The sequence below is a fragment of the Lynx canadensis genome, chromosome F1 (assembly GCF_007474595.2).
Source record: "Lynx canadensis isolate LIC74 chromosome F1, mLynCan4.pri.v2, whole genome shotgun sequence".
In the NCBI taxonomy this organism is placed as follows: Eukaryota; Metazoa; Chordata; class Mammalia; order Carnivora; family Felidae; genus Lynx; species Lynx canadensis.
The window spans coordinates 29,522,070-29,545,014 of record NC_044319.2 but is presented as its reverse complement, the minus strand read 5'-3'; the positions used below and the strand labels follow the sequence as shown (position 1 = coordinate 29,545,014).

Here is a 22,945-nt window from a genome sequence, read left to right as displayed (position 1 = left end):
ACCTGCTACAATGGTAATGAGATGCAGGCTGTCAGGATATTTCTAATAGGTAGCAAATGACCAGGGATGGAGGTGAATTAGCATTACTCAGATGAGAAGGTAGCTCTTTATACCATTAATTCCAATGCAAAGTAATTCTGCCATCCTTCTCCTAAAAGAGAGGGCATTGTAAAGTAGCGGGGGGAGGAGGAGGGCAGGGTTAAAGCTTGAAGGATTCATCGACGGGCTGGATGGGCCACAATGTCACCCAGGTCTCTAGGCTGGGTTTTGCTCGGCACGAACTCCTCAGATGCATCACTAGCGACTCTTAGTTAGGTAATACCAGAGAGGCCTAGATCATGAAGAGAAAGCTCTAGAACTCAGTCACAGTCATTAAGCTCTCAAGAGGTAAAAACAAAGCGGCTTACCCCATCTCAAAATACTGGAAGCATTCAGTGCTTCAGTCTTAGGTCAAAATGGCGAGCAGGCCCGCTGCTCCAGCACCAAGTCGGTGGCTGGAGGGTATTTGAAAATGGTATTACAATGCTCCAGGGTTCAAGAAAGCCCAGTTCATGTGAGATGATACAGTATACAAGAATGATGATGAGAGAGAGGCCATAAGAAGTCTTCCTGAGAAAATTCATAACGGCAAGATGTTTCGCGTAAAGAGAGCATTGGATCTGACCAGGAGGCAGCAGATTTTGCCTATAGGGCAGTGGACAAAATATAAGGAGGGTAAAATCTATCTCGAACCGCATCTGAAGGAAGTTACTTGGGAAAGAGAGAGAAGAATGGGCAAAGAAAGAATCCTGGAATTGAAATCTGTGGTTGCGGCTGCCTTAAAATATTTTGGAGAAGTTGGCTAAACCGGAAATGTACAATTTAGAACTACTTGAGCTGCAAACGTATTACTTTAGATAAATGTCTATTGTAATGATAAAAGAAAATACTAGAAGCATTCATGCTTCAACGAGGCAGGTTTAGGATCTCAAAGACATGGAAATACTCCTTCACAAAGTAGCTGCCTATGGGGGACTTGTGTCCTTGCAAGGTTATAGATTATGATAATCTAAATAGGCTTAAGAAGGTTTTAGAGAACTGCATGATCACAGCTCTACGATGGATCACCAGGAGAAAATGGGGTATTTGAGACACTTATTTCCAATCAAGGGGACCGATGGTATCCTGCTGCCTGCTGCATAGCCTCCTTAGGTGCCACTGATGGAATGAGAGTCACTGCCATGCTGAATCTCTCAAGTACGCTCCACACATAAAAACGAGGAGAAGGGCAGATGGCAGGAAGCAACTAACCAAGTGTTTATTTCACTTGGAGCTCTCAGTTTAAGGACTGAGGTTCGTAAGTCTCTGTTGTGTCCTCGATGCCTATGTATAAATGAAAATGTGCTATCCTGCCATAGCAAAAGGTGCTATCCAAAAAACGTGCTATCGAGGGGTGCCTGGGTGGCTCAACCAGTTAGGCCTCCAACTCTGGATTTCGGCTCAGGTCACGATCTCACGTTTTGTGAGTTCGAGCCCCACACTGGGCTCTGCACTGACAGCTCAGGGCCTGCTCGGGATTCTCTCTCTTTCTCTCCCTCTCTCTATCTCTCTCAAAATAAATAAATAAACTTAAAAAAAAGTACTAGCTGACCAGGGAAAGAAAAGTTTCTGATTTGTAGTCATTGCCAGTTTCCGTAGAGCGCACACTCTCTGATTGCACGCTGCCAGCGCTTTAACGACTGGCTTGCAAACTATCTAAAGATTTAACAATCAGCACCAGCAGGAGCCGGATCCGGCAGCCCACGGAGAAGACGCTTGTCCACAGGGAGCCTGCAGACCAGCTTGGCAGGTGGGCCGGTCCTCCAGTGCCTTCCCCGTTTAAAACCTTAGCTCTGAACCACTTGCCCCTATTCACTTATATTCTACATCCTGACGAGGCCTCAGATCTATTTGTTTTCCTTTTCAGAGCCTTACCCACTCTCCCCGAAACCAGCCACCCTCTGACTGAAATGTTGATTTCCTTCCTAAACTTTGATCCCAGTTCCTGGTCTGGTGGTACTGCGTTCGTGCACACTGAGGAAACGTCACCCGGTCTGGACTGCCACCTCGACCTCTCTATGTCAGCGTGTCCTCATCCGTCGAGAGCGGCTCTCCCTCCAGGTGTGCCACAGCCCACAGGTACACTACCCGGTAGGGTCTGAGGATACCAGTCAACTGCCACCAGAAAGAAGTAAAATATGCCCTTGAATGTGATGTCAGTAGAAACTGCCATGACCCCGGCCAGAGCCACCCCAACCCTCCTTCACTGACTGCCTTTTTCAAACATGGACGTCTATGTTAGGGTACGTATATGTCTTTTTCAAACCAGATTTCACGTATTTTATTCACTGGATTTGCACAACAACTCCCCAAGTCAGAAAGGATAAACATGAGTTCTCTCTTTGATACAACAGTACTAGTAAGATAAAGACAAGTCAAGGAATTTGGCCCATATTACACAGCAAGTAAATTCTGAAGCTTTCTACAGGGCAGCTCTCCCGGTCAGTGTGTTATCTGTTACCTATGGTCTCTTGGGCTAGGATCCTCTGGAGAATGGGATCCAATCCACGTGGTCATTCTGTATGGAAATTAATGAATAATTTTGATGGTAGGATGATACATTTGACGATGATGATAAGAGTGATTTATGTTTTTCATCTCCAAGTATAGAAATGAATTTCATTTTCCTGATTTTCATATCTGCATGCCTTCACACTAATTGTTTCCTCTACGTAAAATGCCTTCCACCTGTCCTATTTGCCTAGAAAATCCCCCTTCATCCCTTAGCACCTGATACGTAAGTCACCTCTGTCAGATCTGTACCTCTCACTGCCCCACCCCACCTCCAAACAGAATTAACTGTGTCGTATGTTAACGGTGTTAGACTTAGGATATAATTCTTGATGTCATTCTTTGTTTATTTAGATGTTTCTCCCACCAGATTATGGACAAGACCAGGAACAATGTTTCCTTCCTTTTTGCCTTCCAGTCTCTGCCATGGTGCCTGGCAAGTTACAGATACTCAAAAAGCATTTTTGTGAACAATGACGAAGATGGTGATGATGACGACGGGGTAGGAGGAGCATTTCACTCCTTTCCAGAGAAATAAAGAGCTTTTCCACCTTTTACAACCGGTTTTCCGTTTAGAACAGGGTCTTAGTTAAGGTAATCAGTGCAGGCTGCTATAAAATACAATTTCCAAATATGAATACTACAACCCAATACAAGGCTATTACTTACTCGTGAACATCTGGTGCATGCTGGGATCCCTCCATTGTGTGGCTTTTCCCATCTTGGAGTCCTTTGCTTCCAGCTATTCAGATGAAAAAAAAAAAAAAGTAAAGAAGACATATCAGGTTTTAATACAAGTGGCCTCGAAGTAACAGTCATCTGCTCATATTCCATTGGCCAGAGCTCAGGAGCTCATGGCCCATCTAACTTCAAGGCAGCCTGGGAGATGTAACCTTCCTTGTGTTCAAGAAGAAACTCAAAATGGTGAGCAGTGAAAGATTTTTTTTCCACAGTCTGCACTTCTGGACATCAAATATCTACTCTACTCTTCCTTTCACTCACCAAGCACACTCACCTCACCCTAATAAGGTCAATTCAAGGTCCCATCCAATCACCACCTCCATATTAAAAAGATAAGCTATCTGCTTGTCAGCTTCCCCACCGTCACAACCCATTTATAATGGTAGGAAAAGAGCAACAAATTATCCATTTCAAGAGGGAAGTAATGGACAACATGTGACATTATGGTTCACAGCCATGCTAAAACCCTTCCGGGTCAGCACTGTGAAGTCCATACCCTCCAGACATGGGGAGTGTGGGGTTTGCCCTAGAAAGGACTCCCTTCTTTGTGCTTCTCCTTGGCCCCACGTGAGGTGAAATTGGGGGAACACCCTTCATTCTGAGCAGCGCCACTTTAAAAGCTTGACTTCTGCTCAGTGTGGCCTGGGTTGGGAACTCAAGAATTATTTTAAGCTTCAAACGAGGAAGGACTTTTCAGGTCCAGGGCCGTGGTGTCTTTGGTAATGCAATCCTCAAAAACTTAGAAGGTATATGATATATTTGCTTCCAGTCAGGTCCATGTGCCAGGAATCACACCCAGAGTTATTTTCTAGACACTGTTATCAAATCCACCTTTTTTCTTTGACTCTTCTCCTCCATGTCTTTCTCTCTCTCAACATAATTACCTAAATACATTGAGGATCTCAGAAATAAGAGATGGGAACACCATACCCCTGATTTGATTTTTGCCTCAAATGACTCCGTTCAGTTGAGAACTTTTACTAGATATTTGTCACTTCAAGCCCTTTTTGATACCGTGTCTTACTGTCTGAATCTAAAATAAATTTATTGTTTCCAACCCTAGAGCCCAAATTTCTGGATTCTGGATTCTACTTCCACTCGCAAACTCATGATGCTTTCCTGAACCATCTCTTCCTTGTAATACATATCTAGATTTCTTGTAATACTAAAAACAGTGCTGAAATTCTGTTTTTTAACCATGTCCCCTAAAGGTATAAACTGTGCATGTGACTGCCTTCTAATTAATATCTGGCAATAGGTATCCCAAATGATTTGTCACTGCATAACATGAATTTCTGTCTTCCATTTTCTGGTATTAATTGCCTTTCTGCCTGTTGCTGAACTAGTAAACCAATGATACATAGAGTATAGGGGCACCCAAGAATATAGGGGCACCTGGGTCAGTCAGTCAGTTGAGCGTCAGACTCTGGATTTCAGTTCAGGTCATTCCACAGTTCGTGAGATCTAGCCCCACATCGGGCTCCGCACCAGGCATGGAGCCTGCTCTGACCCTTTCTTCCACTCTCTCTCTCTCTTTCTCTCTCTCTCTGTAAAATAAAAAAATTAAATACGTAAAGTTAAAATAGTATAACGGTCAGGGAATATGATTTGGCTATGTCAATACCCCATTTCTGGTAGCAGTTCCGTATTAGAGCCATAAATACCTGTTATTATAACAACCATCTCGATGATCTCACACATAGGTTCATTTCTCCCTCAGGCCACTGTCAGTCCAACTCTGGCAGCTCTCCTTGGAGGCTCTCTTCCAAGTAGTGACTCAGGAACCCAAACTCCTTCCATTCTGTGGTGCTAGAATCTGAAACCAGTGGGGACTGAAAATAATGCGGAAGGGAAGTGAAGCTGGGCTATTGTTTAAGATATTTTGAAGGGGCAGGACTAGAAGTAGCTTGTATTCTTCTGTCCTAATTTTTTTTGGGGGGGGGGCCAGAACCCTGTCACATGACCCCAACCTAACAAGGAGGGAATAAAACGTTCCTGAGTGTGCAGGACCAGGAAATGGGATTGATGAGCTTATCGTTCTCCTTCCTGCATGATAATGTGTCATTATTTGAAACGTGTCATTGACTCCCTACTGATGATTGACCAAACTGAGAAGAGATTACTTGTCTTTTCTCCATCACCAACAAGATTTGTGGACAATAGGACATCTTATTTTTATATTAAAAATAAAAACAATTTTTTTTGAGAGAGAGAGAGAACGTGCAAGTGAGTGAGGGGCAGAGAGAGAGAGAGAGATAGAAAATTCCAGGAGAGGCAGAGAGAGAGAGAGAAAGGGAGAGAAAGAGAGAGAGAGAGAGAAGTGGGGCTCACTTGAAGTGGGGCTTGAGCTCACCAGATGTGGGACTCGAACTCACGAGCCATGAAATCATGACCTGAGCTGAAGTCAGATGCTTAACGACTGAGCCATCCTGGTGCCCCACAACTTATATTTTTAAAAAATTATATACATTATATTAAAATTTTTTATATAAAAATAAAAAAGTTCAAAGCACCTTAAAATTATTTATGAAGAATTTAAGGCAAGTGTAATTTTCTTCCCACTTAATAAACAACAGAAAATTAGAATAGGGAGAGGTTTCACAAGACCCACCATGGATCATCCAACAAGCTACCAGAACTTTGGCTTTGAAAGATAACCTTCTCTGACCAAATCTGTATAACACAAGCAATTAGTGTGTAAAGTGGCCGTAAATGACAATTAGTCATGGCCATGCATGACGGAGATGGCTTAGTCTAAGTGAACTGGTTATCGGCACTCGCTAATCACTCACCTGTCACCCAACTCTCCTCAAGTGTACCTCAGCCCAAGGGGACAGAGGACCTGATCCACCAGCAAGTAGTAATCAGTGTGGTAGTGTAGTGGAAAGAGCAGTTTTGAGTGAAACAGATCTAGGGTCCTGTGCAAGTAATTTGAACTTCTCTGAAACTCAGTTCCCTCATCTCTCATTTGTGAAATGGGGGAAATGCTGTATACTATTGTGAGCATCTGAGATACACACACATACACACACACACACACACACACACAGCATGGCTGACATTCAGACAATATGAGCTGGTAGTGGTATTCTCAATGGTCAGTGTTCATGCTGTACTAGGTATTGACTATTTTAATATCATCCCTGAGTGTACTGGATAAGTCTACACCTACCTACTTATTTATTTTTCTTTCTTTCTTTTTTTTTTTTAACGTTTATTTATTTTTGAGACAGAGAGAGACAGAGCATGAACGGGGGAGGGTCAGAGAGAGAGGGAGACACAGAATCTGAAACAGGTTCCAGGCTCTGAGCAGTCAGCACAGAGCCCGACTCGGGGCTTGAACTCACAGACCACGAGATCATGACCTGAGCTGAAGTCGGCCACTTAACCGGCTGAGCCACCCAGGCGCCCCTACCTACTTATTTATTTAGGCCTACAACAGGCCTATCATTTTTCTTGGCATTATGCAAGATACAAAGAAATTTAATTTAAGGCGTAGACCCGGTCTTCAACCCAGTCCCGAGGCCCACCATGTGAAGGTAACTAGAAATGTGGCAGGAACTCAGAGAGGGAATTCATGTGAGCATTGGCTGCACAAGTCAAAGAAGGTTCCACAGAGAAGGTGATTCCATGAGTTTGGAGGATGCTGGAGGTTGGGGGACGCTTCTGCATAAAGCTTGGTAAAGTAGAGAACACCGAGGAGACCAGCCAGACAGGAGACGAGAGCAACTAAAGAGAAATGAACTTTATCACCAGTGCTGCACATTCATGCGGAGTAAAATGGGTACTTGATTTTTATATCAAAAAGGGCAAAATCCCCATCCCAAAGAGATCATTGCATTTCCAGAGGGTACTGACAGGAACACAGCCATAACGGGTTCCAGTAATTGCAAACATTTGTACAAAGAGGAAAATGTTAAAATGTATACCTTTTGTACGATTTTGAAAAGGTAAGGTATATTGGGTGTTTTTCCAGTGCAACAATCCTTGTTTTCCTATTTCTCTTCCCAAACGTTCTCTTTTCAACTCCATACATGCTACTACAACAGAGACATGCCAAGTACCTGGGACAGGGGTCTAGCACATAGTAGGCACCCAAAGAATGTTTGTTAAATGTTAAGTTGTTTGGTAAAGTTCTGAAAAAGTTTTGCTTGGCAGAATTGCAGCTTTTCTGTAGTCTTCAAATCAGGCAAGGTGAGTGAGTAGAAGTTTACCTCCTTAAAAACGAGACAGTGAAGACTGCTGATCAACTCTTACAAGGAGTTTATATGAATGCACAAGGAAGGAAATTAGTAGATGCTTCGAATGATGATATCTAGTGACCAGAAAGGCAGACAGCCCAGGAAAAGCTCATCTTTGAAGGTTTTAACATAGTCATTGTCTAAGTACCACTTTCCCAGGCTCAGCACACACTGGTGATGCACTTGAAGCTTTGATAGGTCCTTCAGCAAAGCATCTTCCTTCCCTAACGCTTTTCCTAAGTTCCACTTAATGACTGAATGACTTAAGATAACCAAGGTGGGTGATCTCCAACCCATATCTAACAGGTGTCATTTTTTTCAGTTGAAGTGATACAATTTTCCCCCTTCCTTTAAACTATGATTCTTTATGGTTGCCACCATCAAATCAATGCTTCCCAGTTTTTAGGTGATGGGTAAATGCCAATAAGAAAAAGGAAGTCATTGCCCGGCATTTATCATCAAATTAGTATTTCTTTTTGTGTATGTGAGTGCTTAATAAAATGATAACCTTGAAAGCTAAGCTTTGAGAAAAAGGGACTTCTAAATTTCAAAAGTTCCCTTTACATGAGCAAAGCCATGCTTTGAGTAACAATATGGAATTTTACAGGAATAGAGAGTTTAGAATATGACATAAGAGGCATTCTTACCTGCTTGGGAGAAAATTGGAAGTTATTCTGGAGCAGGGAGGAGGAAGAAATGGAAAACCCAACAACAACAACAAAAAGGAAACTAGCCAGTTATGTATATCCCTGACCTCCCATGCTACCCACACTAGAAATTCCCCAGAGCAATAGGGCTTGTTCTTGCCTTCCCATGAACATACCAGAATTTCAATCCTGCTCTCCCCTCCCCCCATGTCTGCCTTTGTATTGAAACCTCAGCAATATGGTACCACTGGCAGGTGGGTTAACCTGGCTGAGGGGTTGTTTAGGTGCCCTGAAGTAGAGCTTCTGGCTTCCCAAGCCTTGTACTTGGTGTCCGTGGAATCCAGAAGTTCCATTTGGTCCTGTGAGAGGCTACAGTGGTACTGAGATGCCAGAGGACATGCAGGGATCTGTAGTTGGGACAAGACGGCCACAGAGTGCGAGGACTCCACCACCAGAAGCGAGTGGCCAGGACCAGGGGCAGGATTAAACACAAACCCCAAGAGACCAAACGGAGGAGCCCCTTCTTTGTGGCCACCAGCCCAGGGTACCCAGGGAACAGACCGGACCTGTCCTGCAGCAAAGACTAGCAAGGACTTAGAGGTAAGCCAACCCAAGCTTCTCTCCCCCACCCACCATGGCAGTGCTACGTAAGACTCCTCCCAAGCCCAAATGCTACCTATAGCTTGCAGGTGGGAGGGGAGTAGAGAAACCCTGCAAGACTGACATTTACCCCAAAAAAGACTATTGTTAACACAAGAAAGGGTTGCCTTTAGTTGTCAGGTTTAAGTCCCGTCTGGTTCACCTCCACTTCCGCGCAAGAAAGGGACGAGGGATCCGAGCAACATGGTAAATTACATCCCAAAGCAACACGCTCTGTGCTTTTAACACAGCTGAGTGTAGGGCACGTGATTTTTAACCCCGACTCTACTAACGATGCAAAGTTGCTGGTCAAAACGCCCAGAAGCCCTCCCCATGCTTTAAGCGACGTCATGCAGGTGAATAGAAATACGTGTCACGTCATCTACACCCTATAGTTCTGTAAGGCTTTCCCTGTAATGTTAAACCTAAAAAACTGTTCTGATAGTCCAACTGGAGGGAGAAGATGTAGTCACTGCATTTCCGCTCAAGAATTGTTATTTCCTTACCCTCAGGGGAGAGAACAGAGGCACGCTCGATCTTACTGCATTCCGCTGATATTTCATCATTGACACATTGGAGGTTTGTGGCAACTCCTCATAGAGCAAGTCTTTCGGTGCCATTTGTCCAACAATTTGCTCACTTCGCGTCTCGGTGTCACATTTTGGTAACCCTCACAATATTTCAAACCTTTTCATGATTACCTTTGTTATGATCATCTGTGCTCAGCGATCTTTGACATCACTATTGCAATTGTCCTGGGCTCCCGTGATCCATTCCCGGATAAGACAGCAAACTTAACAGACAAATGTTATTATGTCCTGACTACTCCACCCAGCAGCCTTTCCCCATCTCTCTCCTTCTTGTCAGGCCTCCCTAGTCCCAGAGCCACAACGGTATTGAAAGTAGGCCAACTAATAACCCTACGATGGCCTCCGACGTGTTCAAGTGAGAGGGAGAGGTGCACATCTCTCTCTTTAAATCAAAAGCTAGAAATGAGTAAGCTCAGTGGGGAAGGCATGTTGAAAGCTGAGATAGGCTGAGAGCTGGACCTCTTGCACCAGTTAGCTGAGTTGTGAATACAAAGGACAAGTTCTTGGAGGAAATGAAAAGTGCTGCTCCAGTGAACACACAAATGATAAGAAAGGGAAACAGCCTTATTGCTGATATGGAGAAAGTGTCAGCGGTCTGGATAGGAGATCAAACCAACCACAACATTCCGTTAAGCCAAACCCTAATCCAGAGCAAGGCCCATAACTCTGTTCAATTCTGTGCAGGCTGAGAGAGGTGAGGAAGCTGCACAAGGAAAGTCTGAAGCTAGCAGAGGTTGGCTCAAGAGGTTTAAGGAAAGAGGCCGTCTCCGCAAGATCAAAGTGCAACGTGAAGCAGCAGGTGCTGGTGTAGGTGCTGCAGTAAATGAACCCGAAGATCCAGCTAACTCACTTAATGGAGGTGGTCACACTAACAACAGGTTTGCAATGTAGATTAAAACAGCCTTCTATTGGAAGAAGATGCCATCTAGAACTTTCACAGCTAGAGAGAGAAGTCCATCCCTGGTTTCAAAGCTTCAAAAGACAGGCTGACTCTTTTGTTAGGGGCTTAGGCAGCTGGCAACTTTCTCTTAAAACCAATGTTTTTTACCATTCTGAAAATCGTAGGGCACTTAAGAACGATGCCTGCTCTAGAAATGGAACAATAAAGCCTGGATGACAGCACATCTGTTTACGACATGGTTTACTGAATATTTGAAGCCCACTGTTGAGACCTACTGTCCAGAAAAAAGATTCCTATCAAGAGATTACTGCTCATTGACAATGCACCTTCTCACCCAAGAGCTCTGATGGAGATGTCCAGTGAGATTCATGTTGTTTCCATGCCTGCTAACACAACTTCCATTCTGCAGCCCACGGACCAAGGAGCAATTTCAATGTTTAAGTCTTATCATTTAAGAAATACATTTCATAAGGCTATAGCTACCACAGATCATGAGTCTCCTGATGAATTTGGACAAAGTAAATTGAAAACCTTCTGGAAAGGATTCACCAGTCTCGATGCCATTAAGAACATTCATGATTCATGGCAAGAGATCCAAATATCAAGATCAACAGAAGTTTGGGAGAAGGGATTCCAACCCTAATGGATGATGTGAAGGGGTTCAAGACTTCAGGGGAGAAAGTCACTGCAGATGTGGTGGAAACAGCAAGGGAGCTAGAATGAGAGGTGGAGCCTGAAGATGGGACTGAATTGCTATAATCTCGTGATAAAACTTTAAGGGATGAAGGGTGCTTGTTAAGAATGAGCATGAAAGGGTTTTGGAGATGGAGTCCACTCCTAGTGAAAATGCTGTATAGATTGTTGAAATGACAACCAAGAGTTTGGAATATTACATAAACTTAGTTGATAAAGAAGCAGAAGGGGGGTGCCTGGGTGGCTCAGTTAGTTAAGCATCTGACTATTGATCTCAGCTTAGGTCTTGATCTCAGGGCCGTGAGTTCAAGCCCCGTGTTGGGTTCCCTGCTGGGCATGAAGTCTACTTGAAAAAAAAAAAAAAATTGGAAGGGTTGCAGAGGATTGATTCCAAATTTGAAAGAAGTTCTCCTGAGGGTAAAATGCTATCAAACAACATTATGTGCTACAGAGAAGTCATTCATGAGAGGAAGAGTCAATCAAAGTGGCAAACTTCAGTGTTGTCTTATTTTAAGAAATTGCCACAGCCATCCCAACCTTCAGCAAGCCATCATCATCGAGGCAAGACCCTCTATCAGAAAAGATTATGACTCACTGAAAACCCAGATGATGGTTTGTGTTTTTTCAGCAAGGAAGTCATTTTAAATTAAGGTATTTACATTGGGGTGTTTTTAGACATAACGCTATCGCACACTTAATAGACTACAACATAGCATAAATATAACTTTTATGGGTACTGGGAAACAAAAAAAAAATTGACTCACTTTATTGAATTGTTTGCTTTATGGCGATGGTCTGGAACTGAGTCCACAGTATCTCCTAGACACATCTGTGACAAAAAACATAAAGTCATACACGTGGTTGTGCTAGGAATCTCGATTTGTCATTTAGAAAAATAACACATCAGAAAGTCACGGGAAAGACATTGTTTGCTACATGTTGTCGGAGACTTTGCATGCACTCTCTTATGTATCCCTCAAACAGGGATAAATCAGGTAAATCAGGTGTTATTCTCATATTATAGATGAGGAAACTGAAACTCTGATTAATAAATCAATATTTACTTTTCCAAGGCCACCAAAGCTAGAAGGTACCAGAACTAGTATTGGAATGCACCAACAGGACCTCAGTAGAACCCTCTCTGTTCCACTGCCTCGCCCAGGATCTCACACTTCTGCCCAGCGTTTCATACAGAGACCTGCCTGATGACGACACCCCTGCTGAACACAGCAGGCTGATGGCCTCCCGTCCCTTGGAAATGGACACTGCAATGTTTTATCAAAACTGCCAGCCTCGGAATTTATCTGGCGTAGCGAGAACCAGACGCCCACGCTATCGCCCTCCTAAGTTAGGAGACTTTTTCTTTTTCCTTCAGGTTCCCTATTTTGATGGTAGATGAAAAGAATTATTTCCTTTTTCTCTCTGATGGCCACTCTTGCGTCCGTTCCAATTAGTGCGTTCCATTCTTTGAAGACAAGCCCAAGTTGCTTTTCTGATCCCTCAGCTTCTCAGGCTCCTGTCTTAAAGACCATTGTCTTGACAAATCAGAAGCAGGAGCGGGGAGCTGATTAGCTGGGCTGCTCAGCCTCCCCCAGGTGCCTTCAGATACCTACCTGTTCCCTTCGATGCTGGACATTTCACAAGAAGCGTGCACAAACCAGAAAGTGAGGTGCCAGGACGACCTGCAACACCGACCTACAGGAGCATTTGAGGGGAGCAGGCAGGTCTTCAGAAGCTACTTAGAAAAATGCTTTCTAGTATGCAGGCATCACATCCTGTGGAGCCTGAAGCATGCGGCAAGACAATTATGGTGGGCTTTCTGAAGTCGTGGAAAAGACTAAAAATGGCCAATCCCTCAGGACATAAGGAAATATAGGCATCGAGCCAGTGGAAACCACGAAGTAAGCCAGAAAGAAATGAAAGCTTTTCTGCTTTTCCTTACTATTCCTTTCTACATTAAAAGCCAATTTTACTAGCATTTTGTCAGCCAGAGTCCTTTGCAGACAAATACCTTCAAATTCCCAGACCAGTGACAATGGAGATCCATAAAGATGTTTTAAAGACTGTCACCTGAAATGCCTTTGTGCATCATTGATACAAATTAAATAGCGTCTGGCATTTTTTGAATGATTGAGTAATGCTACTTACTTTATGAAAACGGGTAATTCATATTTAGAATGTTTAGAACGTTTAGTTAACCAGCATACTTGACTTACGGGACACCTTGGCGACTGAATGAGCTAAGAATCGACCAGCTGGTATCATGAAAACCGACGTGCTTCAGAATTAGAAGGACGAGGTTGCCTCCCAAATGTGATCATTTATTAACTGCGTGACCTTCAAGTCCTTTGAACTCTCTGCACCTGACTTTTCTCATTTACAAATGAGGGTAATGTTATCTTCCTTTCCAGTTGTTAACGCTTCTATGAGACAGACATGTGCACGTGCCCAACACATACCTGCCCACAAGAGAAACTTAGCAAAGACACCTGCAATTTTTTTAAAAACGTTCTAAGTTTATTTATGTATTTTGAGAGACAGAGAGACAGCATGAGTGGGGTGGGCAGAGAGAGAGAGAGAGAGAGAGAGAGAGAATCCCAGGCAGGCTTTGCACGGCCAGCACAGAGCCTGATGTGGAGCTCGAACCCACAAAGCGGTGAGATCATGACCTGAGCTGAAACCAAGACGCTTAACCAGCTGAGTTCACCCACGGTGCCCCAATACACCTGCGATTCTTACGATGATGATATGCTTCATACTGCTGGTATTAGCGATTTCATATCTAATTCTTCCCTTGTTCTACCAGCCTCTGTCCACCCTTCCATTTTGGCATTACATACCTCCCCTGGACCTGAGAGTCTTCCCAAAGTCTATGGTTGACCCCTCCCTTTCTCATGCAAACAATGAAGAGTTGTTTGGGCATATCTGAGACTCTCCCTGGGCCGAGTTCTCCCCTCCACAGAGACACCGCCCTCTGCCCTCGTCTTAGTTTCCCCCATCATTTCCTCTTTCTCTGGGCCAGACCTGGATAAACTTGTGGTTTCCTTCCTTCGAGCTCTCTGGAGAGCTGAGTACTGCACACTTGAAAGCCTAAAAACTTGTCATTTCCACCTTGAACCAGTGGCTGACCTAGCCAGACAGCCTGGGAAATGAATTAGTGTCCTTAAGCAGAGGCAGAATGTGAGCAGTGACCCAGCTCCCCTAAGCAACTATGGAAACTGTCAAGCGGTAGTTAAAGTTCCCTTTTTCCCAACCCCTTTAATTATGTTGAAAACTATGTCATATTGTTTTTGAAAAAGTTAATGAAATAGTAGGTAAAGGTGAACCAAGGAACATAATTTACTTGGATTTCCTTGCAAGCTTTTGATAAGGTCCCTCATAAAAGGCTATTAAGGAAAATAGATGACCAGAGGGCTATGGGCAAAAAGTCTTTTTGGTGTATTAAAAACTGGTTAAGCTATTTTAGAAGGAAGAATCACTGACACTGGCTACTTCTTGGAGTGGAGAGAGGTTAATCACAAGCTGTCCCCAGTGTTAGTATTTGGACTTAAAGTGTTAGAACAATTTATAAAGGAAAAGAAAGCAAAGTTAATCAAAGACACAAAATGATTAGCGTGGTATGAGCTTTCCAGAGTGCTTGGCATGAACGAAGTCTCCTTGTCCATCACCCGGGAAATACAGTCCCCGAGAGGGAACTGGGCATGGCCCGGAAAAGGAAACTTCCAAGGATGGGGACTAAGTTCTGAAAACCCTTGAGAGAAAGACACACCAAAAAAAAAAAAAAAAATGCTTTTCATTTGGTGGCCCAAGCGCAGCGGGGTCTGAGACTGGAGGGAAGGGCGTAACAACCTTGCAAGCGTCCTTCCCACCCTCCCAGCAGATGGTGGTTTAAGGCCATGAAAAATCAGAAATGAGAGGCATGGGTGGAAAGCATTTAAGCAGTATGAAGACACCATTTTGCATGCTTTTCATTCCAAAGTTGTAAAAGAATCATTCTATTGGTGAAGGAGAGCCAAAGAATGTAACCGGGAATAAGGCTCCCCTGGGTAACTGTTGTATGTGACAAGACACAGCGAAGACGTGTTTACCACCGACCCCCAGGGGTGACGGGAAGAGCTTCATTTCTGCAAAAGAAGACAGACCTTCCTTTAAAGTGCTTGTAATTAACCATACGCTTCTCCTCACAGTTAGCCCCAGTGCTGTTCCCCACCCCCCCCAAATATTTTCACTGTAAAACAGGGCAGAAGGAGTTACACAAATATGTGGATGCTGAGGAGGCAAAGCCCAGCTCTTCTCCCAGCCACGGCCCTCATTAATCTTTGTGACACTCTTTATTGAGTCTCACCTGTGTTTCTTCAGGATCACAAAGCCCCCCATGCCAAAGTCACACAGCAATCTGTGGCAAAGTTAACTCTAATCTTGGTTGGCCAAGCTTCTTTTCTTTTGCCTAGTCAAGTCATAACTCTAGTTGATATATAGGGTGCTGTTTGCATGGCAGAAATGCCTTTATTTTGAGAGGGACAGAGAGAGTGCATGAAACAATATATTGGACATAAAAATACTCCTCTCGAAGAATCCAGCAATAGACCCATACAAATATAGTCAACTTACTTTTGACCAAGGTGCAAAGACAATTCAATAGAGAAAGGATGGCTTTCAGACAAATGGTTCTGGAACAATTGGTACTGGAAACAATATTTTTTTATACTAAAAAAAAAAAAGAAGAAAAACCCCCAATACATGCCATATACAAAGATGAGCAAAAATAGATCATAAATGCAAATGTAATTGTAAAATTATAAATTTCTAGAAGAAAATCAAGGAGAAAATCTTTGCAACATTTGGGTTAGACAAAAAGTTCTTAGATCCAACAGCAAAAAAGAAAAAAAAATGGATAAAATTGGACTTGATAAAAATTCAAAGCCTCGAGACCTGAGTCATAAGCAGGAACTGAAACAAAAAGCAAACCTTTCATTTTTCCAACGAGACTTAGCGACATAAAACCTTTTCTCAGGAGCATAAGACTCGGAGTGAGCAACTAAATTGAAAAATGGCAGCACCTCAGCTAACTTTTCCCCAAAATGGGTCAGGTAGAAATTAATGGCTCTTTCCTCTGCTTTCCTAGCAATTTGTGTGCTTTTATAGTACTTAACACGCTCTATTGTCGTTAATTGTCATGGACTCATCCCATCTCAGGCACAGATGTCCTCACTGAATTGTGAGCTCCTCGGGGGCAGGGCCAAGTATTATTATATCTGTGCACTCTCAGAACCTAGCAGAGGACTGATACAGAATGTGCAGTCAATAGATGTTTGAAGAATAAAAGAAAGGAGGAGGGGGCGGGGGAAAGCAAGAAAGTGCGAGAAAGGCATTGTGAGAAGAGAGAAAGGGAAGGAAGGAAGGAAGGAAGGAAGGAAGGAAGGAAGGAAGGGGAAAGGAGAGAAAGAAGAAAGGAAAAGGGGGAGGGAGGGAGGGAGGGAGGGAGGAAAAAAGAAAACTATGCCTGGGGTGGAGGAAACCGGGACCCACAGGGTCTGCTAGAAGACAGGGCAGTGTTTGGTGTGGGAAGGGGCAGCCGTGGGCCAGCAGGATCTTCTGGAGCCCTGTAACCCACATCAGCCCACGGTTGCGTGGCCAGGCCACTCTCTCTGAAATCACCACCACCCTTTGTCCCTGACGCTGCAGCCCCAAAGTCGTCAGGAGCCATTGTGTGGTTCAGCGCAGGGCCAACCACCGCCAAGGCAGGAGGAGGGAGGCTGAGGCTGCTGGCTAGTGCTGCTGGGTCTGCTCCCTCCGCTCCCCGGCCACAGGCCTGGGTGTCAGAGCCAGAACCGGCAGGTCAGGGTGGCGAGGAGCTGCTGGCATGGCCGGCCTCTCACATTCTCTCCTCTCCAATGGCCCCGGCCCGGCATTGCTGGGGAAACGGGAGGGGCCCGGCAGCCAGCAGCCCAGAGTGAGAACTTCCCTTTGCCAGAGCCAGCTGCTGGCTGCCATCTGGGCAGGGGCAGTGCCAGTTTCCCAAATCTGCCTTCCCTCTGGAAAAGGGGGAGAAAACTCTGTGCTGAGAAGATAGCTTCTCCCTCCATCCTGAGGCTCTCAGTTAAAAACCCAACAAAACCAGCCTTTGAAAAAGGAAGGAATGGGAAATGCCTCTCGTTGGGCCGTTTCCAAAGGAATTCGCTTCTCCTGGGGCCTTTACGTCCAAGAAAAATCTCTATTCGCCCTCCGTGTCCCTTGGTTCTTTTATTTTACTTAGCGATAACCTTTACCTCTTAAAAATCGCATCTCCTTGTTCGCACAAATAAAACGCCGGTACCCGTGGGTCCTTTTTATTTGTCACGTAGGGGTGGGATCACCTGCCATAAGGTGAACATTCTCTGAGAGGTGTGATTTAGTCTTTTTCCTCCGCTCCCTACCATAAATAACCCAGCACCTCCCCTCAGCTGGCACTCAGTGGACGCTTTCTGATGGGTTCATCCATTCACCGAACGCATATTGAGCACCTTCTGAACGTTGGAAAACTCAAAGAGGATCCGGCCCCTGTTCTTAGAGGTCAGCCAGTCAGGCGGAAACATTCCCTCAGGTCCTCCCGGATGTCAGCTGCGGTGTGCCAGCCCTTCGACCACATGTTATTTACTGTGCCACCACTATGCTCCCAGGAGGCAGATGGGAAGAGTTGGCACCTGCCGGAGCACAGAACTGAGTAGGTCCTCCGCGAAACCAAACGCGGGCAAACTCTATCCAGGGGTGAGAGTCTCACCGTGGACACTGCCCAATCAGAACAGATCCCGGGTTTATGTTTGTTTATTATTGCTTTAGCTCTTAAGTCCTTCCTCTCCATCTTGACACCGCCTTCTTAGCGAAAGCACAGAACCGACCCAGCATCCCACCACGGCCAGCTGACGGACGGACGGACGGTCTGACGGTTACAGGGAAGGAGGCGCCTACGGCCACAGGAGGCCCTCACCCTCACGGAGGTCCTCAGGGCGGGTCTTCGGCTAGGCTTCCCACCTTCGCTGGCATCCTGGTTCTGAAGCAGTTCTAAACACGTTTATTGTTTCATGAAAGCAGGGAAGGTCTGGAGAGTGTGGCTGGCTCTCTGAAATAGACAGCTTGGTCCCCCCTGGCTCTGGAGCCTTGATGTTTCGCCTGTTTGGGGGGCAATCGGGCACCTTAAAAAAAAGTGGTTCACGAAGTCCTAATTCACAGGAACAATGCTATCTTGCCTTTTAAGTGTTTCCTAAGCTGATCTACAATAATGAAAAATATAGGTAAATGCAGTTTGCTTAGGACGGAGCCCGTAGTAAGCAGTCGTTGTTTAATGAATTTGAATGTGAACGATCTCCTTGGTGTCTCATCTTAGTTCCTGGGATAGGCAGGGCAGGCGCGATCAGTTCCCATGCTGTGGCCCAACACAGGTAACTAGCCTGTCCTGGCTGATATAGTAGGTGACAGAGCTAGACCAGAAGTTGGGTCTCCTGACTTCTAATCCAGCGTTCTTCCCCTAAGCCAAATTATTAATGGATAATATGAACTTCAGCATCCCCAGTGAGGATGATCCCCACTTGAGAAACGAAATTAAGACCAGAAGCTGGGCTGACAGATAGGCAGACGGAGACAGAGGGTCTACTGGCTAAGAGCACAGGCTTTGGACTCCTGGTGCTACCCCTGCTGACCATGTGCCATTGGGTAAGTTAACCAGTCTCTCCAAGTCTCCGCTGTGTGATCCAGACAATGAAACAACCCCTTTCTCACAAGGTTGCTGGAAGACTGAACGGGGTAACGTAGGACCCTGACCACAGGGTCCAGCCTAGAGCAGGTGCTCAGTACCCGATAGTATTCATTGTTATTTTTATTATTTACTTCTGAGGAGGTCACTTCTGCTCTCAGGCCAGGAAGCCCTCCCTGGGGCTGTTTTTGAGTGGTCTGAGCTCCCAGGAGTTCCATTCTCCTGCATGAGGTGGGAGAGAGCCATTCATTCACATAGGTATTTTTCAGTGTGACATCTATCCGTGTTTTTCCCAGGAACTACGTTTGTCTGTTTATTGGGTACTGACTCTCTCTAGGCATCTTCTCATACTTTAGAAATACTAATTCAGGGGCGCCTGGGTGGCTCAGTCGGTTAAGCATCTGACTATTGTTTCAGCTCAAGTCATGATCTCAGAGTTCATGAGATTGAGCCCTACGTCGGGCTCTGCGCTGACAGTGCGGAGCCTGCTTGGGATTCTGTCTCCCGCTTTCTGCCCCTCCCTCGCTTGCAAGTGCTCTCTCTCTCTCTCTCTCTCAAAATAAATAAACTTAAAAAAAAAGTATCAGTTCAGCTCATCTTCACAACCCTGTTAGGTAGTTGCTATTATTATCCCCATTTTACAGAGGAAAACTGAGGCACAAAGAGGTCAAGTCACACATCTGGGAAATGGCACAGCCAAGATTCAAGCCAGGTGGCCCAGCCACCGAGCCGGTGTGATGACCCACGATACCAGGTGGGCCTTCCCTCCAACAAGAGATACGCCTTAAATCAAAGAGCTGTGAGCAGAGTACCTTTCTGAGTCTCTTAAATCTCACTCTGAAATCTCTGTCCTACTCTCCCACCAAAGCTTGGGCAGCACTGGAGTCTCTTCTTAGAGGTTTCTAGAGCCCTGAGGTCCGATGAGCCAGAGCCACTGAAACTGACAGACTTGCCTTAGAGTCCTACTTGTAAATTTTTCACCAAAATCAATTTTTGAAGTGCTTAAAAGGCATAGTTAGCTCCATGGCCGACACTGGGCTGAGATATTACGAGGAAAGGGCTCTCTGCCCTTTGGGGGCCTACAGTTAAGGAAGACAGGACAATTGTGGATGCGCATATGGAAATGTCAATGGACAGAAGGCATTCAGATGGACTCTGAAAGGATCACAGGGATGGAGGGGACTTTGTCCAACTCTGAAGGCAAAAGCAAGCCCTTGGTGGAATATGGGGGAACGTGTTCCATGGAGAAAAGTGCAGGCAGAGTGAACACAGGTTTGTTGACAAATCCCAAAGCTCTAAACCCAGGGGACACCTCCTGGCTTGAAGGGGGAAGTTTCAAGGCAAATAAAAGGTAATCCTACTTCAAGACAAGAGTGGTCTTAAGAGGTGTTTCAAGAAGGGACCAGACCATGCACCGCCACTGAGAGGACAAAATGTCCTACTCACAAGCCCTCAGGTCTCCCCATTAGGCCCAGACTCACATGCATAACAGGCTCACGTGAAGCTCTCACAGGGGACTAGGCTGTTGATTTAAAAAAAAGAAAAAAAAAAAAAAAAAAAAAAACAACGTATGAGTTTTATCTCTTTATCTCCTCGGTTCAGAGGGGAAAAAAAGGACACAATCTGTTCTCCCAGTGGGACATCTACCTGATTAGATGTCATAAAACAGAGTAGTCCTTTAGTTAATAATGGCTGGAATACCTCCGACCCACAGTTACTGGAAAGAAAAAAAAAAAAAAAAACACCTAACTACAGATAAACTCCCTAGGGCTTCAGATCCGTTTTGCAATAAGCCGTGTTATGAAGGAAACCTGGCCCCAAAAGATAGTTTGAATGCAAAATAAAGATAGTTCACATGCTTTGAAGCAGATACAGGGCTCCTGTGGAAGCACCAGAATCATATTTTTGGAGGATCATTATATTTCCTGCTTCAGACTTTATTTGGGTCCTACCGTTCTTTTATACATCCCCTATTTTTAGTCCTCAGAGGCACCATGTCCTGCCAGGCAGGGGCCTCAGCGGGGCAGGTCTGGGCAGGAGGGGTGAGGGTTGGGTGCCTGGAGAGGCAGGAGAGCTGGGCAGGGAAGAGGCAGTCGGACTCCAAGGAGCAGGTGCGGTTCACAGGGCCAGACAGGCAGGGCCTGGGGAGCCTCAGGGAAAAGCTTAGGGGAGCACCGTGGGTTTAGGGAACAGGACTCCAGGGTCCAGGAGGCCAGTGAATTATCAGGAAGAGTGTAGAATATGAACAAAAAAGAGGCGGGCAAGGACTCTGAGTTCTGTATACACCCTGTCACAAAAGAACAGGCAGGGGCTCAAATGCATGGGTTTGAGAACCTTGAAGACATTTGCTAGGTGAAATAAACTAGTCGCAGAAGGACAAATGATGATTTGTCTTATATGATGATTTCTCTTATACGAGGTATCTAAAATAGTCAAATTGACAGAATCAAAGACTCACGGTGGTCACTAGGGGAGGGGGAAATAGAGAGTTACTAACAAACCTGCATAGTGTCAGGTAAGAAGATAAATAAATTCTAGAGTTCTGATGTACAACATCGTATCTGTAGCGAACAATACTGTATTGTATACTTTAAAACCTGTTCAGAGAGTGGGTCTCATGTCAAGTGTTCTTGCCACAATCACATAAGTTTTTCAGAAAGCACGGGTTTAGGCAGAAGAGGTACGGGATGGGTTTGATTCAGGCAAAGGGCAGATGCACCTGGCTTGCAACTCCTACAGCAGAGGCCCTTGGAGAAGCAAACAAAAACACCCGTGGTCATTAAAAAAACCCTGTAAAAGAAAACCTTCATCTTTATTTACCATTCATTCACGATCCCTCTAATTCTCCACCATGTAACTATTGATGAAGATGCAAAAAAAAAGAAGAGAAAAAAAGAAAAAGAAAAAAGAAAAAAAGAAAAGCACAGTGTCTCCCAAGTGAGAGTTAGCCAGGAGACATTCTTTATCTGTAGGGATTTTTGACTGATTCTTTATCTGGGTGATGGTCCCCATCTTCTAGACTGGTCTCCAGGCTCCCTTTGGTGTTGGGTAAAAAGATACCCTGAAATTCTTTTCTGACTCCCAGTCACTTCCCACCATTTCATCCTTGTTTGGCATTTATCATTTTGTGTGTCTCCCAAAAAATAACACAATGAAGCCAGGAGGAAATGCCATGGCACAGGAAGGAGCCATACAAAGTAAAATCCAACAGATTTGACTCAATCATCCAGTTGTCTTTATTTCCAGGTAGAACAGGCCTACCTTTCTTCTCTGTGGAATCCTCTTTTCCTTCCTACATCCTTGTCCTGACCCTTCAACCCCTTAATGCAATCAACATATCTCTACTTGAGTCTCCTGAAACCTTCCTCTTCCTGACCTACATGTGGTCTAAGGGGGTCAATGGAGAAATGGGGAGGAGTCAGACCTCAGAAACAGGCCCCAGATAATTCAGGTCCTATGTAGGAGAGAGGCTGGGAGGAACCACATTACTGAGGGCGGAGGTAGGAGGTAGCGTGCCATGATGGTCATATTCTGGGAAATGGATCTCATAAATCCCCTCCTGGATTGGCCCAACTTTGTATGAAGGAGGGCACAAAAGGAATTAGAGAAGAAGAGAAGTCAACTACAGTAAAAAGAGAAGTAGAAGGAAGTAAATGGCTGAGGCTTGCAGGTCTGACGTCCAACCCCCAGAGAGCAGAGGGTACCACAGCAGGGCAGGGGCCAGCTAATCACAGCACCTCACTCCCTGCATTATGATGTACACAGACCAAGCCTTCATCATTTGTCTGCCTGTGTATTCATATCCCTTCTAACTTGCATGTGTTGTGCTAACTAATGAAAACATACAGGCGATTCCCCACTGGTTGGCAAGCATTAATTGAGAACCTATGTTGCCCACAGCCCCGGAGGACGCACTGAGAGAAATGGAGGCTGAGACAGGACAGATGTGGTCCTGGTGTTCCAACTGGCCGAAGAAGGGATGAAACAAATCCTTGTGATATATAGCTTGGTGGAATGGCTCGAAGAAAACCTTACTCTTTTCAGCAATGCACTCTCCCATTGAAAGAGTTTCACTTTTGTTGAAAAGATGCTGGCCTTCCCGGGCATTAGGATCAATTCTGAAGAAATTCGGAAGAAAGCGAAATTTCTCTGAAAAGGAAGGGAGGAGATACGCA

General features: G+C 44.9%; 1 long non-coding RNA gene and 1 pseudogene across 1 annotated transcript in view; one reads left to right on the top strand and one right to left on the bottom strand.

Moving 5' to 3' along the window:
- Positions 1-455: 455 nt before the first annotated feature.
- On the top strand, positions 456-798 carry LOC115504829 (annotated as a pseudogene).
- Positions 799-5,005: 4,207 nt separating this feature from the next.
- LOC116737842 overlaps positions 5,006-22,945 on the bottom strand; it is a 101,964-nt gene continuing 84,024 nt past the window's right edge. Inside the window, exons 4-5 of the long non-coding RNA XR_004343100.1 lie at positions 11,806-11,870; positions 5,006-5,162 (exon numbers count right to left, since the gene is read on the bottom strand). This is a non-coding gene — a long non-coding RNA (uncharacterized LOC116737842). The remainder of the gene's footprint in view (positions 5,163-11,805; positions 11,871-22,945) is intronic.